The following is an 18,344-nucleotide window of genomic DNA, read 5'->3' as shown; positions in this document are numbered from 1 at the left end:
AATTCTCCACTGTGACTTGAGTGGATAAGTTTAAGCTACACATCAGCGTCATAAGATTAAAAGGATTGGTTCATGTGTAGTGTAAATTAAGTTTTCAACCTTTACCACTGGAAAAGGTGGTTTACATTTTGGGTTTTTCTTAATTTTGGATCTCTCCAATCCTACCAGTATGTACTATCATCATGTTCCATTTTTCTTTCATTAAGTGAGTAAAAAGAAGGGGATGGGTCAGAATGGCTTTGGAGACTCCTGGCACTTATGTGAGTATGTCTCCAAAGCATGTAACTCAGATTCTCTCCAGAGTTCACAGAACCCCTATAGAAGATAGTTATACAGTATTTCTGTCCCTAGCTACAGGAGCCAATGTGGTTAGGAATATAGGCTTTGGCATCACATATGGATTCAATGCCTCCTTTTAGCACTTGCAATCTGTGTGAATTTAGGTAGGTTAATTAATGTTCCTCTGCTTCAGTTTCCTTAGTATAAAAAAGAAATTCTAATGGTCTTTAAGATATAGGCAGTAATACCTATAAAACCCTGCCACAATAGTTATTATCTCTCAAATGTTGGATAACAAAATGTGGACATTCAGAAATGGTCTTCGTTAAGAGTTTGTTCGTTATTGTAAACAAGTTCAGCTTCTTTCTGATCACTTGATTTTTTACCAAAGCAAATTAACTATAACCACCTTTGTGATAGTTGCTTACTCATTATTTCTGAAAGTATGACTTGAGTCTATGTCCTGGAATAGAATGAGAGTTAGAAATAATGTGCCTTTATGGTGATTAGTACACATTAAACACTCCTTTATTTAGATGCCAAGTAGTACTGACATGTCACAACTCTTTGAAAATGAGTAAGTTGGATTTTCATATGCTACTGAGATTATAACATCCTTGGATATTACTTTTTCTGAATCCAAATTGCAACATGTTTGGGGTTAAATTATGCCCCCCCACCCCCGCAAAGATATGTTGGAGTCCTAACCTTCAAAGTCCTTTTTGCCAGTAAAATAACATATTCACAGACTCCGGGGATTAGGATGTTGACATCTTTGGAGGGCCATTATTCAGTCTACATACCAATAATAGTATATTTGTAAAGTATGTTGCTCGAACTATCAAATCTTAAACTTTTAAAAGCTGATTTTTTGAAATTGTTCCTACAGAAAGAGCTGGGGAAAAAGTCCTACAGATTTGATAGAACTGCTACATCTTTTCTATGATAATCCATTCATTTATTCAGAAAATATTTATTAAACACCTACCAGAAAATATTTATTAAACACCAAGCACTATTTAGGTTTCTCCTTCATGGAGTTTACATATTAGTTGAGGAGGGAGGCTATAGTAAGTAAACAAATAAATAAATGCTATAGTTTCAGGTCCTGAGAAGTGGTATAATAGAAGAAATAAAGATGAGTGAACTGATACTGATGGATTGCTCTTTTGGATGGGACATTTCTCTGCAGGGAAGAAGCAAAGTGAATACTTGGGTGTAGATTTTTCTGGGGAGGAAAATTTCTAGTAGGTGGTGTTTGCATCAAAGACATACTGTTCTTAAGGGAATAATAATACATTAACTCTTAATTTAAAAAAAGAAATTTCTCTTAATCAGTTATCATGCCAAATATAACCTAAGGGATCCCGGATCCTGACACAAAATAGCAAATGATGATGCTCTCTCACATGTGCTATGTGGCAACAGACTTACTTGAGGCATATGAGCTTGGATAGAATCAGCTCCATAATCTTCAAAAAGGGTAGCGCTCAAGGTCATTAAATTCTTTACTCACTGAGATGGAGATCAGATGCATGTGGCCAAAATTAAAAATATTCTACCCCCCCATCTCTCTCTTTATATATGTAATTCTTTCCATATAACTATATATATAATTTCTATATCTAGAAGAATAGATGGTTGACTTATTCTTGTATGTGAAAAGGGAAAATTAATTACATATGAAACTTTATACTTTTATTATTCAACTATTGGTTGATGTACAGCTGTAATATATTAGATATTACAAAAGTTAATGTATATCTGGTTTGATACGGGGCACTCAAACCAAGACTTTAAATTACATGGTATATCATTTTGGAAAGTAAGGATTAGCAAAAGGCCTGCAATCCATTCTCTCCCTTTACCAGATTATCCAAGGAAAGAAAAAGGCAGCCTGTCAAATCACCTGGCAACACACTAATGGTCTTTGCTGATGGAAGAGTTGCTAACTTTGAAGTGATTTTAGCAGAATGCCTCTGGTCTTTCTAGATTTACTGATGATAAACAAATCTGAAATCTGTGGATTGGTTGAATGTATCATCTGTTATGTCAGTATCAGAGCATAAAATGGAGATGCTTGACATAGGCAGAATAAAGCCCCGCCAATGACGTCTACGTGCTAATTCATGGAAACCTTGAATATGTCCCTTACATGGCAGTGAGGAATTAAGGTTCCAGATGGCATTCAAGTTTCTAGTCAGCTGACCTTAAAATAGGGAGATTATCCTGGATTATCTGCATATACCCAGTGTAATCACAAGGATCCTTAAAAGTGGAAAAGGGATGCAGAAAAGGTGAGAGTAATGCAGTGTGAGAAGGACTCCACCCACGGTTTCTGGTTTTGAAGACGTAGGAAGGAGGTCACAAGCCAAGGCATACTGTCGACTTCTAGCACCTGGAAAAAGCAAGGAAATTGGTTTTTCCTTAGAGCCCCCAGAAGGGAATGCAGCCCTGTCAAACCTTGATTTTATCTCAGTGAGACCCACCTTGGATTTCTAATCTACAGAGCTGTAAGATAATACATTTCTGCTATTTTAAGGCCTTAGGTTTGTGGTGATGCATCCACAGAGATGAATATAATATTTCATGATCAAGATGACTTATTTTGTGTAAGTGATGGTACATACAGCCCTTAGAGAACTCATTTGCTAAATCAGATTTAGCCAGGCTATGTCCTGATGCAGCAAAAAGCACCTTATGAGCTATAATGGTGATCCATTATTTTTTGCTTCATTTCTGCCTCATGGATACTTGTATCCTTGACATCTATAGTAAAGTATGATAATGTCTAAAATCTCTTATTCCTGTGAGTCTGACTTAGCAAACCATTTCTTTGAATATTCTTATTGCCTGTTTTTTCTAAATGAAACCATCAATGATATATTATTTTTCAATTCAATAAATGTTTAAGAAGATACCATATCTCAGTACAGATTAGATGGTATATAAATGCATAATAACTGAATGAAATAATTATTATATCAAAGAGCTTACAATCTACTTGAATCATCTCAGTTACATCTGAATAGATATCAGAACACCATTTGAAGGCTTATTTTCCCTCCACACAAGATGAGAGTCAAAAGTATCTGTGTTGGGACTTCCCTGGTGGCGCAGTGGTTAAGAATCCGCCTGCCAATGCAGGCGACACGGGTTTGCTCCCTGGTTAGTGACGATCCCACATGCCAAGGGGCAACTAAGCCTGTGTGCCACAACTACTGAAGCCCGAGCGCTAGAACCTGTGCTGCACAACAAGAGAAGCCACTGCAATGAGAAGCCCACACACCTCTACAAAGAGTAGCCCCCGCTTGCCGCAACTAGAGAAAGCCAGAAAGCCTGCATGCAGCTACGAAGACCCCATGCAGCCAAAAAAAAAAAAAAGAAAAGTATCCGTGTTGATCTCAAGAAAATCCAACAAAAATTTTCATATTTCTACAGTACTGTGGAGAGACCTTGAGTCCTATTACTGAAAAAAAGAAAATCAGTCAGTTCTGGAGAGTGGTTTGAACAGAAAAGAAGATGCTAAGATAAGTTGCTTTGTTCTCTGTGAACCTAAGGGAATTCTACACATGGTATACACAGTCTTCAAGAGCTGTTTGTTGAGAGTAATTGAGTCATCATCAGAGAAGCCAGATAGGGAAAAGAATTAAGTCTGACCCATCATGCTCTGCTTCTATCCCCTCTATTGATGTAGCAGCAATAACGCCAACTCAATAAGGTGAAATGTCCAAACCTGGCAAGTCAAGAATAAACAAACACATGATCTAGGTCTTACTATAACAGGAAAAAATTGGAAAAGCTGGTTTAGACATTGCTGTTATACTTTAGTATGTAACTGTAACTTCAATTTTGAGAAGATTTTATCTTGTGATGCTTCAAACACAATCAGTACAAAAGTCTAGGTTGAAATAGCAAGGAGGACCAAAATAAAAATAAGAAAATCTCTGGATTGAGGAAATTAAACTTGTCTAAGAGTCCTGACAATTATCAGGGATTAATATCTGATTAACTTTCTGTAAACTAGAACTGAAAACAACTTAAATAATTAACTGAGATTATCGACTGATGTTATACAAGATTACTTAATGTATGTAATGATTACCTAAAAACAAAAGTAATAATTTCAGAAATGTGCCAAATTTTATTATATCAACTCAGAGCTTCATTATTTTATGGTCTATTATTGTTCCTGTTTCACTTGGAAAATAAAGGAAATCCACAGTGAATTGAATACACACTTCAAAAGGCACTTTGATGTGAGGAGGATGATAATAAAAATAATGATGACCAACACTTATTGAGCACTTACTATATGTCAGACACTGCATGCTCTATGACTACCTGCATTATCTCACTTACCTCTTCCAACAATCTAATGAGATTGGTCTTTTATAGCCCTTATTTATATGAGGAAATTAAAGTCAAGAAAGATTAGGTTACCTGGCTTGATAATACATGCAGTACATAGAAAACCTCAAATTGGAATCCATGCCTATGACATAGTACATGCATTTAACAGCAATCTAGGTCACTTCTCACTGTTACTTCCTCCTTTATTTACCTGTTCTGTCCCTCTGGAAAATGTCAGTTCATTTAATACTCAGATCAAAGTCATTACCCATTAGAATATTTCTCTGACTATTCTAGGCATAGTCTAATGCATCATCCTTTTGCTAATCTATAGAAAGCGTTAAAAAGTTGTTTAAGCTTTTCTGTAACTGAGAGCATTATTTGATAGAAGTTCTCTCATGAACTGATAAGTACAGGATTACTGATAATATGCAATTTACAATCAGAATGGGAATAGCCAAACATTACTTAACAAAAGAACATTGAAAACACTTAATAATTTCAAGGGATTTGCAGGCATCAAAATGGATGTAGGAACACAGTGCATGTCCAGACAGTTAGATTTGACTACTGAACTTGCTCATTGTCTTGACTCCATTGAGAATTTCCCAATTTAAGCATCACCTCACTTTTTCTTCTTCACTTTCAATGTGTTAATTCTAATAGCTGCCTCTCCCCACCACCATCCTTTCTCTCTCCCCCTCCCTCCCCTTCTCTCTTTCTTCATAACTCTCCCTTCTCAGAGGTCACTAACAGTTTGTTTTCTTAAGAAAATTGTTAAAAGATTAAATTTGTCTTCAGCATATTCTTCTCCCATAACCCACACTAAATAACACACTAATATTGACCTTGCATTTCACTCTAACTACCAGTAAAATGTCAAGGTTGAAAGTATAAACTAATTAATATAATTAACTTACAGGTACTAAGAGTACAGGAAAATCACTTTCATCACAGTTGTAATGGAGCCATTGGGATGACTTCCGGCAATGGCCAGCAGTGAGCACCCCTGGCAAGCTTTGGTGAGTATGCCTGGCTCTAAGATCAATCTCACACTGGAAATTTTAAATACTTTAAGTTATTTCAATACATAAAATAATACAATGCTAATTAAAGTAAAATGAAAATATATTGTATGTGCTGGCATGACATATTTGTGAGTGAGTAGGAAGATACCCATCATCCTTGAAGGACTGTATTTTCCTGACGCATGGTTACTTGGGTATATGCCCTGAGATGTTTAGAACATCAGTTATGTCTGGATGCTACTGTTGCATGCAAATGGTAAATGATTAGACAGAGCAATCTACAAAAGTCAAAATCCAATGAACTAGGTCTGTTTCCTATTCTGGGACCATTTTCTGTGCAGGACAGTGTTTTGGTTGTTTATAATGATTGTGTTTACTCTTACTGACAAGTGATAGCCTTTTGTGTTGAGGTATAACCAGTCCCTAAGGTACTTTCGGCATTTCCAGCCGGAAACGTTTATTATTGGAGATATGCTCACACACAGCTCAGTATCTCTTTGCTGATAACTTCTTCTATGCCTCCTATTTCCTAGCATGAAATTACAACCTTTGGGAGTCCTCATGTTCCTTTATATTATGAGGTGATGGCAAAGACAAAATGGGATAGCCTCAGGAGGATATCTCTGAGAAAGTTGAAATAGCTGACACTATGTGACATCCCGATACATTACTGAGGATCTAAACAAAACCTGTGAAGTGTCCTTAATCACTTATTCATTATTATTAAAAATTGTGGGACTTCCCTGGTGGTGCAGTGGTTAAGAATCCGCCTGCCAATGCAGGGCACACGGGTTCGAGCCCTGGTCCAGCAAGATCCCACATGCCGCAGAGAAACTAAGCCTGCGGACCACAACTACTGAGTCTGTGCTCTAGAGCTCAGTAGCCACAACTGTTGAGCCCGTGTACCACAGGTACTCAAGCCCACATGCCTAGAGCCTGTGCTCTGCAACAAGAGAAGCCACTGCAATGAGAAATCCTCGCACCACAACGAAGAGTAGCCCCCGCTCGCTGCAAATGGAGAAAGTCTGCGCACAGCAATGAAGATCCAATGCAGCCAAACATAAATAAATAAATATTTTTTAAAACTATTTAAATTTTTTATTAAAAAAAAGTTATGAACAACTTTCCTGAACTTGATTCTTTAAAATTAAATCATTCTAATTTCTTACCTCAAAATCTTTTAACCTAATCATCAGGGCTATTAGCATGCCCAGTTAGGCAGTTATGACATTAATATAACTAAAAATAAGAGCAGAGTTTGAGTGAAGGAATTGCATTTTATTAACATTATGCTATGACTTCATCACCCAGTTGTAGTAATAGCAAGGAAGTTGTTGTTCAGAACTGGCACAAATACTCAGTTGCCCTGTTGGTGTTCAGCTCCTTAAACCCAGGCTGACATTTGCAGTTGCTTAAAATGATTTTAGACCAAACTTCCTTCAAGGGCATATTTTTCTGTAAAGTTGGATATTTCAGCTTAGCATAATGCTTTTTGTAAGACTTTTTGTAATGTTATATTATAAAATAGTGATAACATGGCAACTATGGCTTTTGAAACCAGTTCCATATAAATATACAAAATAGATTCTCGTGTGTTTGTGTGTATGTATGTATAATATATCTGTTCTATATATAATATACAATACATATTATATCAAATCATATAACTGATCACAAGTTTCAGTTCTACGTATAGTATATATAATATCTGTTCTATATATAACATATATATAATATATACAATATGTGTGGAATTTCTTTTATATATAATATATAAATATAATGAATCAAATCATATAACTGAACACAATGTAAAGAAAACACTAGAAAATGAGAAAATATCGAAATCAATTTTTTAAATGTTAGGCTATGTTTTTCTCTCCTAGAGCTGCCATAACAAGGAAGCACAGAGTGGCTTAGAAATCAGAAATCTGTCTCACGCTTCTGGAGGCTAGATGTGTGCAGTCTAGGTATCAGCAGGGCTGTGCTCCCTCTGAAACCAGTGGAAGGTGGCTCCTCCCTTGTGTTTTCCCTGGCTGCATCAGTGTGTTCCTGGGCTTGAGGCAGCTTAGCTCCAGTCTTCACAGGGCATCTCCTTGCATCTTTCCACAGTGTTTCCTCTGTGCATATCAGTCTCTGTATCCAAATTGCCTTTTATAAAGGACATCAGTCATATTGGATTAGAATCCACTCTTAACGACCTTTTTTTAACTTCATTATCTCTGTAAAGATCTCACTTCCAAATAACGCCACATTTTGAGGAATTGGGAGTTAGGGCTTCAGCCTACATTTTTTAGGAAGAATACAGTTCAACCCATAGCAGGTTACAAGTATTTTTATTTTAATTTGTAAATTTTCCAAGATTTCTCCTTAAAAGCCTATCCATTTTACCTTTTTGTGACACAACGCTTTATCAGGTTCCATTGATATAACATTTCTGCTTTTTGTGAAATATTGGAATTCCCTCTGTTCATAGCTAAAAGATTTATTGTACCTAGCTTTGTTCCACAGATAAGGTTTGAGGCAAAATTGAATCATATGATACTGATTTATTTGAATTCAATTATGATAGTTGTTTTATTTAAGGCTCTGTCTAAAGGAAGGCAAATAAATTACTTTTGCCTAAGAATTTTGCTCAACATAGATAGTTGTTTTCCACATTATATTGTTTTTCAAATGTTTTCACAAACAGTGTTTTCCTTTCACATCAGGTGTCTACTGTTTTATTCCAGTTCTATTTCTGGATGATGGTGGAGGTTTGAGGGCATGAGAATAGCTTGTTTGACTTATCAAATTTTTAGTTGCTATGGAAAATTATCTTTGTCCTTTCTTTGCCAGTGAAGCATAGCACTGAATGTGGGGAATGAACACACAGGTGTTCAGGGGTCATTGCCTAAGAACTGGTGCAGGATCACTAAGTAGGGCATTTCCATATTGGGAATTTCAAAATAGTAGCTTGAACTTTATATTTCAGTGAACTTAGCACACAACTTTTATTGAGAAATAAATGAGTTTTTTTTTTTAAATAAATGTCTTCCTAGTTTTCTAGTAAAAGATGTGTCACGATTTAGGTCGCTGATGCTGTGATGGCTCTTACCATGCAGGACCTTTAATAAGGCATCCCCTTGGGATTAGTACTTGAAAAAGATGGTAGAGAATTCAGGATTTGGCAGAGGAAGCAGTTGAACTGTGATGCAGACCCAAGACAGTCTTGGTTAACTCCATGGAAAGTTCTGGAGGTAGAATGGCCCCTCAGAGTTGTCCCTAGTTGTGCTGAGCTGGCCAGGCCAAAGTCATCTTTCAGAGATCAGTCATTAGATGTGAGCCATGGGGTGAAAGGCTACCATCTTGGGGAGACAGCCTTCTCCAGCTGAGGCAATCCCTGAAGGAGGTGATAGCTGACCGATACCTGTGCATAGCCCACCCAACAACTGGGCACCTGGGCAGCACATCACGGTGTGCACCACAGGGAAAAGAATCATATACTAATTTTGAGATGGGCTTTCAACCCTACGCTGCTGGCTACGTACCAGTAATGTGGATCTACACAAGCTATAAAAAAAATTTTTTTTAAGTTTTATTCATTGCATAACAATTTAAAAAACCCTAAGCTTATTTTTTTTTTGGTTTTCATTTTCCTTATTAATCTTACTGAGACATCACATAACTGAACATTGCTTCACCTTCATTGTAACTTGAATTAGAGAATATTAACATGGGGATATTTCTACCCAAAATTGCTAATCCTGTAAATCATCATCCTGATCTGATGTACATCATCTTGACCTAATGTTTTTTAATATGAAGAAGTGTGCATGCATGTGTGTGTGTGTGTGCGTGTGTGCACATGCATGTGGGGACATGCATGTAGTCCTATTTCCATGAAGACATGCATGTAGTGCTGAGAGTAACATCATTATGTTACCAAGTACTTTACATTGGTCTTTGCTATAGCCGGAGAAAATATGATGGAAAAATCTAGGTGCTATTCCCATATTCCCAGCGTTGTCTTCGAATTCTGCCATAAACCAAACAATATCTTGGGCTCAGAAAGTACAAATCTATCTCATTTGTTGAGATTTCCACCTTGATTGTGGATAATGCCTTTCTAAAAATTGAATGGAGAAATAGTAAACTTTCAGTTTTGTCAGCAGAATCTTCCTGAATTGTGCTAAAATAGGAAACTGGAAGAACACAACTTGTTTTCCAGTGACAAGGGGAATGATTTTTAGGGAAAATAGATATATTTTAACTGAGAAATCAGCAGTCTTGATGGGGGAGCATTCCAGAGAGTGCAGGAATGTGACACTATTGCCAGCTGTCATTTTCCTGTCATATTTGTCTCTAAACACATAGGAATAAATCTGGTCAGTTGTAAGTACACACTGCTAATATATAATGTCTGCTTAGTATTGATCCTTCTCTATTCTGAGGTTCAGTTATATTGGCTTTATAACAGCTCCTGGACTATAACAAAATTTTCCATTCTAATCAAGTGAGTTAACATGCCTGTTTGGTTATTGAAACAGATTTCTATCTAGTTTCCATATGTCTCCTACTCAATATCAAAACAGTCAGTTTAAATTTCCAAATATGCACCTGTGTTTGAATCACATCTCTGCTCAAAAAGCTCTATGTTGTCTAGGAAAACATAGGCAGAACACTCTATGAGATAAATCACAGCAAGATCCTTTTTGACCCACCTCCTAGAGAAATGGAAAGAAAAACAAAAATAAACAAATGGGACCCAATGAAACTTAAAAGCTTTTGCACAGCAAAGGAAACAATAAACAAGACAAAAAGACAACCCTCAGAATGGGAGAAAATATTTGCAAATGAAGCAACAGACAAAGGATTCATCTCCAAAATTTACAAGCAGCTCATGCAGCTCAATACCAAAAAAACAAACAACCCAATCCAAAAATGGGCAGAAGACCTAAACAGACATTTCTCCAAAGAAGATATACAGATTGCCAACAAACACACGAAAGAATACTCAACATCATTAATCATTAGAGAAATGCAAATCAAAACTACAATGAAGGGCTTCCCTGGTGGCACAGTGGTTGGGAGTCTGCCTGCTGATGAAGGGGACATGGGTTCATGCCCTGGTCCGGGAGGATCCCACATGCTGCGGTGTGGCTGGGCCCGTGAGCCATGGCCACTGAGCCTGTGCATCCGGAGCCTGTGCTCCATAGTGGGAGAGGCCACAACAGTGAGAGGCCTGCGTACTGCAAAAAAAAACCAAAAAACAGAAACAACGACTACAATGAGATGATATCTCACACTGGTCAGAATGGCCCTCATCAAAAAATCTACAAACAATAAATGCTGGAGAGGGTGTAGAGAAAAGGGAACCCTCTTGCACTGTTGGTGGGAATGTAAATTGATATGGCCACTATGGAGAACAGTATGGAGGTTCCTTAAAAAACTACAAATAGAACTACCATATGACCCGGCAATCCCACCACTGGGCATGTACCCAGAGAAAACCATAATTCAAAGAGTAATATACCACAATGTTCATTGCAGCAGTATTTACAATAGCCAGGACATGGAAGCAACCTAAGTGTCCATCAACAGATGAATGGATAAAGATGTGGCACATATATACAATGGAATATTACTCAGCCATAAAAAGGAACGAAACTGAGTTATTTGTAGTGAGGTGGATGGACCTAGAGTCTGTCATACAGAGTGAAGTAAGTCAGAAAGAGAAAAACAAATACCGTATGCTAACACATATATATCGAATCTAAAAAAAAAAAAAGGTCATGAAGAACCTAGGGGCAGGACGGGAATAAAGATGCAGACCTACTAGAGAATGGACTTGAGGACACAGGGAGGGGGAAGGGTAAGCTGGGATGAAGTTAGAGAGTGGCATGGACATATATACACTACCAGATATAAAACCAGTAGCTAGTGGGAAGCAGTCTCATAGCACAGGGAGATCAGCTCGGTGCTTTGTGACCACCTAGAGGGGTGGGATAGGGAGGGTGGGAGGGAGGGAGACGCAAGAGGGAAAAGATATGGGGATATATGTATATGTACAGCTGATTCACTTTGTTATAAAGCAGAAACTAACACAACATTGTAAAGCAATTATACTCCAATAAAGATGTTAAAAAAAAAAAGCTCTATGTACCTTAGTACTTATAAAATTAAGTGAAACTTCATCTTGGCTGCAAGGTCATTTTTAAGATTGTTTCAGTCCATATGTAAGCTCTGCATTTACACTACTCTTACTGATGGCTCATATTAACTTCCAACCTGCATGAGCCAAATCAGATGAAGCATAATTGAACTCCAGAATCTTAAATTAGAGGTTCATATGACAATATATACCTCCTCCCCTCTCCCATGTTGACAGTTAGCTTACCTGACTAAATTTTTAGTATTTCACTTAACTCCAGTGTTCTAAAAGTTTTACGAAAATAATTACTTTTATTGTATTGAGTCTTCCTGATTCTAAATTTCCTTCTTTCCTCTCTTCCTTTCTTTCCTTTTCTTTTTGTTAAACAACCCATTCTTCTTCATCCCTGGAATGTGGAGAACAATATTAAACAGTATATTCCAAGATGGATTTGACTTATAAATACCACAGTTGTAAGATGACTCCATGCATTCAGCATGCTCTTCATTCTTCTTTAAATTACTTTATTTTTCTTACTTTTAAAAATGATACAATAACTTTCTGAATTGATATTCAAATAAACACACATGTATTTATTCCACAATTTAAATTTTAGGTTTTTTCAAAAAAATCTTATTTAGTATGCCAGTCTGGCAATAATCACTTTACTTCACCATTCTTTCATCTGATCAGACCATTTGAACTTTGTGCATAAATATAATCTTCCAATCTATTTGTGTTTGGAAATTCTAATTATATTCTTTAATCTTTGTGTCTAAAAAGAACTTAATTAGTGTTTTAGACAACTGAGTTAATAATAAGGGAAATGTTTTTTGATAAATTTTCCAATGATGCAGCATAAAAAAAATAGATGAGAACAATTAAGAAATCAATTTTAAATAATTATGACAGAAATTGAGATTCAGTATAATTTTGAAGAAGAATACAGAGCAATTGTAACAGAAACCATAGTCAAACATTAAAAATTAAATACAGTTTTCCTTAGGCCATAAAAAAGATGAGGAAGAAAGATAAGGAAAAAACCCAGGTGTAACCTAGGTAGAGGAGAAAAAAGAACTTATCTACAAAAGAGGCAAAGTTAAGCTGACACTTCTCAGCAACTCTAAATGTTAGAAGACAGTGGAGAAATATATGCAAAATTTTGAAAGGAAAAGTGTTGTAAAGAATTTTTTTCTCATCCAAACCTGTATTTCTTGGGTAAAGACAATAGTAAGACATCTTCAGTTATTCAGGGACTTAAAATATGCATTATTTTTATTTTAAAAGTACTTGTTTGTTGACCAGCAAACCAAAAAATTGGATGAATTTAAGAACCAATTAATACAAAAATTATTCATACAATATCTGACTATAAAATGCAAACCAAATAAGCATAATATAGGTATCTGTGCTATTATTAACCTCATTACAAAAGTTGAATGCAAATGTTAAAAAATGATGTTTAAACAGAAAAATCTAATTCTAAATGTAGCCCTCCAATTCCTAGATCCTATTAACACCTATTGGGAAGTAGTTAGGCAAGAGAAATGAGTAAATAAATAAATAAATATTCTTCCTCCTTTTGTGTATATATGTTTGTGTGTGCTGTTATTAAAATGTAATTACCAATTACATTTTAAATGTATCTTTTCATATCAAGATACATACCAAATTCACATGACACAATTTAGGCATCTCTATTTGCAAATCCCTGAGCCTGACATATATTCCCTTCCCAGTGCGTATCATGTGTTCTATTTCTGGAATGCTTTAGAATCAACCTGTACTTCCTGAATGTCAGGATACTTATTCACCAAATAGATAATTATTTATTCTTCAGTGCTCACCTCTGGGATGTATCTGACCTCCTCCATCAAGGAAGAGTTAAGTTATGTCCCTCTCTATTTCTCTCTCTCTCTCTGCTCCTAGCATTCTGTGCATACTCTTCTTCTGTTAAAACTCAAATGATATATTCTTTCCACTACATTTTTAAGCACCAAAGAGCAACAGATATGTTGGATGAATCTCAGAAATACCAGTAGGTAGCACAGTGCCCTGGAGTGAGTTAGCACTTGATAGATAATTTCTGTAATTCAATAAAAAATTTTGATACAGAAGTAGGAAGCAACTGAGAGGTATTAGTTAACATTGCGGACTCTGAGATAAGAATGAGTGGACTCAGAAACATCTTCAACACAGTAAAGACCAAATATGGAAAATCCACAGCTAACACTATGCCCAACAGTGAAAGACTAAAAGTTTTTACTCTAAGGTCAGGACCAAGACAAGGATGTCCACTTCACTACTTCTATTCAACATAGTATTGGAAGTTCTAGCCAGAGCAATTAGGCCAGACAAAGAAATAAAAGGAATCTAAATTGTAAAAGAAGTAAAATTATTTCTGTTCACAGATGACATTATCTTATATACAACATCCTCTAAATATTTTATTTAAAAATACTAGAATTAATTAGAATCAATAAATGAATTCAGCAAAATTACGAGATACAAAATCAACATGTAAAAATTCATTGTGTTTCTCTACAATAACAATGAACAATATAAAAAGAAAATTAAACAAAAAACAGCCTCAAACGGAATAAAATGCTTAGGAATAAACTTAACAGAGGAGGCAACAGACTTATACCTTGACAACTACAAAACATTGCTTAAAGAAATTAAGAAAGATGCCAATAAAGGGAAAGCCGTCCCATGCTCATGAATCGGAAGACAATATTGTTAAGATGTCAATACTATGCAAAGCAATGTACAGATTCAGTGCAATCCCTATCAAAATCCCATTGATGTTTCTTTGCAGAAATAGAAGAAAACTCTCCAAAACTTCATATGCAATCTCAAGGGATCCTGAGTAGTCAAAACACTCTTGAAAAGGAAAAAGTGGAAGAACTTGCACTTCCTGATTTCAAAATTTATTATAGTAATCAAATCAGTGTGATACTGGCATGAAGACAGATCTATAGACCAAAGCCCAGATATAAATTCTCACATATATTGTCAAATGATTTTTAACAATGATGTCAGTGGGAAATGATAGTCTTTTTAAAAAATTGTGCTGGGAAACATGGATATCCACACGCAAAAGAATGAAATTGAACCCATAGCTAAAACCATATAAAAATTAACTCAAAATGGATCAAAGTCCTAAATGTAAAGCTAAAACTATAAAACTCTTTGAAGAAACAAAGAGGAAATATTCACAGCAATGGATTTGACAATGACTTCTTGGGTATGACACCAAAAACATAGGCAACAAAAGAGAAAATAGATAAATTGAACTTCTTCAAAACAAATAACTTTTGTGCATCAAAGAACACTAATGAAAAAGTTAGAAGACAATCCACAGAATAGGAGAAAATATTTGAAAATCATATATCTGATAAGGAATTGATATCTAGAATATACAAAAAAATCTCCTACAATTCCACAATAAGGAACTCAACTAAAAAATAGAAAAGAACTTGATATACATTTCTCCAAAGAATGTGCACATATGACTATAAGTGCATGAAAAGAAAAAAGCAAATCAAAACTACAGTGAAATACTATTAATGTGGAAAAAAAAAAGAAATAAGTGTTAGCAAGGTTATGGAGAAATTAGAACTCTAGTGGGCTGCTGGTGGTAATGTAAAATGGCGTATGGTTGCTCTGGAAAATAGTAATTGTGAGGCCTCGAAACTTAAACATACGATTACCATGTGAGTCAGCAATTCCACTTGTAAGTATATATCCAAAAGAAATGAAAGCAGAGCTTCAAACAGTATTTGTATACCAATGTTCATAACAACATTTTCCACAATAGCCAAAAGGGAGAAATAACCCAAATGTCCATCAACAAATGAATGGATAAACAAAATATGATATATATATGCATACAATAGATTATTATTCAGCCTTAAAAGGAAGGAAATTCTAATATATGTTACAGCATGGATGAAACTTGAGGATATTATACTAAGTGAAATATGCTAGACACAAAAAGACAAATATTGTATTATTCCCACTTATATGAGGTACCTAGAACAGTCAAATTCTTAGAGTCAGAAAGTAGAATAGTGGTTGAGGGAAGAAGAAAATGAGGAGTTATTGTTTAAGGGATACAGAGATTCAGTTTGAGATGATGAAAAGTTCTGGAGATGGATAGTTGTGATGGTTACACACCAATATAAATGTGCTTAATGTCACTAAATCATAAACTTCAAAGTGGTTCAAATGGTAAATGTCATTTTATGTATATTTTACCACAATTATATAAAAAAGAATTAATTAACTCAAATCTAAGCCCATAGAATTCTAGAAGTGTCAACTCCACATCTGTAAAAGAGAGATACTATGCTTATTTCATACAATTGCTATGAGAATTAATTGAAGTAACATATATAAAAATGTAGCACAATGTCTGGCATGTTAAGCCATAAAAACTATTAAATATTAAATTTATTGCTATGTGGCAATTAAGTCATATATGTCATTTTATCTTTTGCCTTAAAGTAGATTTCTGAAATGCATTGTCATTTTTATACAACATAGAAAATTCCCCATTTTTATCATGTGTTCCCGTTTTAAATGTTTGCCTTTGTTCTGTAATTTCCAAATGAAAGGGAAAATCCTTCTTAGGTTTGGAAATTATCAGCAATTTTAGTGCTCATGAAAAATATTTGAATTCATTTATTTCTTCACAACTAATATGCTTTTATTACATTGGGTAAAATGAATTATAAATGATTTTTAATAAGCAACTTTAAATGCCAAAGCTAAATATGTAGATATGCATTCTCTAATCTACTTTTAATGATTTTAAAATGAATTATCTAATTTTTATTTTATAGTACCTGTCTGAGAAAGAGACAAAGCCTAGAATTAAGCTAAAATGTAGAGACAATGAGGCTATGTTGTAATTATGTTTAAACATCTAGAGCAGTAACTAACATATATTAGTTTAATGAAGAAAGCAATTATATTAACAAAAATTCAATTCCTTGATACTATACATTAATATTCCATTGACGATCTGCAATTATGGATCAGTTAGAGTTTTTAGTAACACACTTTTAGTTCAGGATCCTCATCCAAAATATCAGGCCACTGGGAGTTAACCAATGAAAGATCTACTAAACTCTGCTCTTCCATTCCTCCTATGTTCCAGGCGTTATAGTAAGTCTTTTGCATATAGTGCCGCTAATCTTGAATTAATTCTAAGGGCCAGATAGAAGAGATGAAGCTCAGCTTTTGAATTATGCCTGAATCACACAAGTAATAAGGGCATATACAGATTTAAATGCAGGAGTATTTCCTTTTTTATACCCATAGGAATTTGCAATGATGTTCTTCTCTATTCTCTGATGTATATTTATACTTATTTAATCTCATTTTGACCCAGAAACTAGGCAGAGCAAGCAAAGCTATCTAAATCTCTAGCCCTGACTTATTATACAAAATAAAATTACAGATCACTCCGTAATAGAATTCAGAGTGAATTTGATGAGTTTCAGAGGAAATCTTCATCAGAATATTCTGTATTGAAAATTCTTTATACCTTTGCTAAGACATTAACTATCCAATTTCAGACTAAGCCTAAAAATTTTAAATGACTTAATTTCATCATGACTCTCACCAGAAACACCAGACCTATACTCCTAAGAGTGTTTCATAGCACCAAGTACAAGATCCTTTAGAAGTTCCCACCTTGCCTCCCCAACTCCCATTCCTTCCGCCTCAGTCTTTTTGCCTATCATTAGCTTGCTCTTATAGGTAGCAGACCTTTCATGAATATCTCACCAATTGTTATTCAGTGACATGCTATTGTTCTGTTAACGCAAAGTTGTGTGGTCAAGAAGTCCCTAAAAATTTTATCAGATATTTAAATGAGATGTGCATAACTCAATATAAAATACAGTTTCATTACCTACAGAGTAGTTGGGGTTTAGTCACGTGCAGGATATTTTTAAAGAAGCATTGTGTTCCCCTTCTTTATTCTCTGAGTTGCAAACTGAAAAAAAAAAGAATTCTAATAAACTAAAAATTACCTATAAAATTAAACAGACTGAATTAAGCATATTACATGTTTCTTATCTTGTATGGTAATCAGGTTTGTTTTCTGATTGGTGGGGAGACTTACAAACTATTTTGCAGACTTTGCAACACTAAAAAGGACAATTGCAGTAAAATTCTTCCAATTAAATAAGATTCTTGGGAATGCAAATATGCTGAGTCAGAAGACTGCTTTCCTCAGCTCTGCTCATTCTTTAGAAACTACACATTTAATGCATAAAACAACACATAACAGCACTATTTTACTGTGAAAGAGAAAATTTTTGATAAAAATATACAATGGTACGTATATAGATAAAAATGTGCTTTATGTGAAATACATATCTCTTATTAGACCAAATTCAAGTATGGCTGAAAAATGTCATTTTTTCACATTGTCAGACTGCGGTATTTTTGCACGTTGCCAAATTGCAGCAATACAGTTCTGTACATGTATTTGCTTTTGTTGTCTTTTTCTTACTATTTTGTCAGTGGTAAAATAA

The 18,344-nt window shown here is 35.1% G+C and overlaps 1 protein-coding gene across 8 annotated transcripts in view; it reads left to right on the top strand.

The window, feature by feature from the left end:
* MSR1 (macrophage scavenger receptor 1) overlaps nucleotides 1-18,344 on the top strand; it is a 457,630-nt gene that overhangs the window by 212,477 nt on the left and 226,809 nt on the right. For all 8 annotated transcript variants that reach the window (XM_079908915.1, XM_079908914.1, XM_079908916.1 and 5 more), the window contains one exon: nucleotides 5,555-5,654. The gene's annotated coding sequence lies outside the window, so the exon portion shown is untranslated. The remainder of the gene's footprint in view (nucleotides 1-5,554; nucleotides 5,655-18,344) is intronic.

Source organism: Stenella coeruleoalba (genome assembly GCF_951394435.1).
Source record: "Stenella coeruleoalba genome assembly, chromosome: 21".
NCBI classification, from domain to species: domain Eukaryota; kingdom Metazoa; phylum Chordata; class Mammalia; order Artiodactyla; family Delphinidae; genus Stenella; species Stenella coeruleoalba.
The sequence above is the reverse complement of the archived record's forward strand: the minus strand, read 5'-3'. Positions and strand labels throughout refer to the sequence as shown.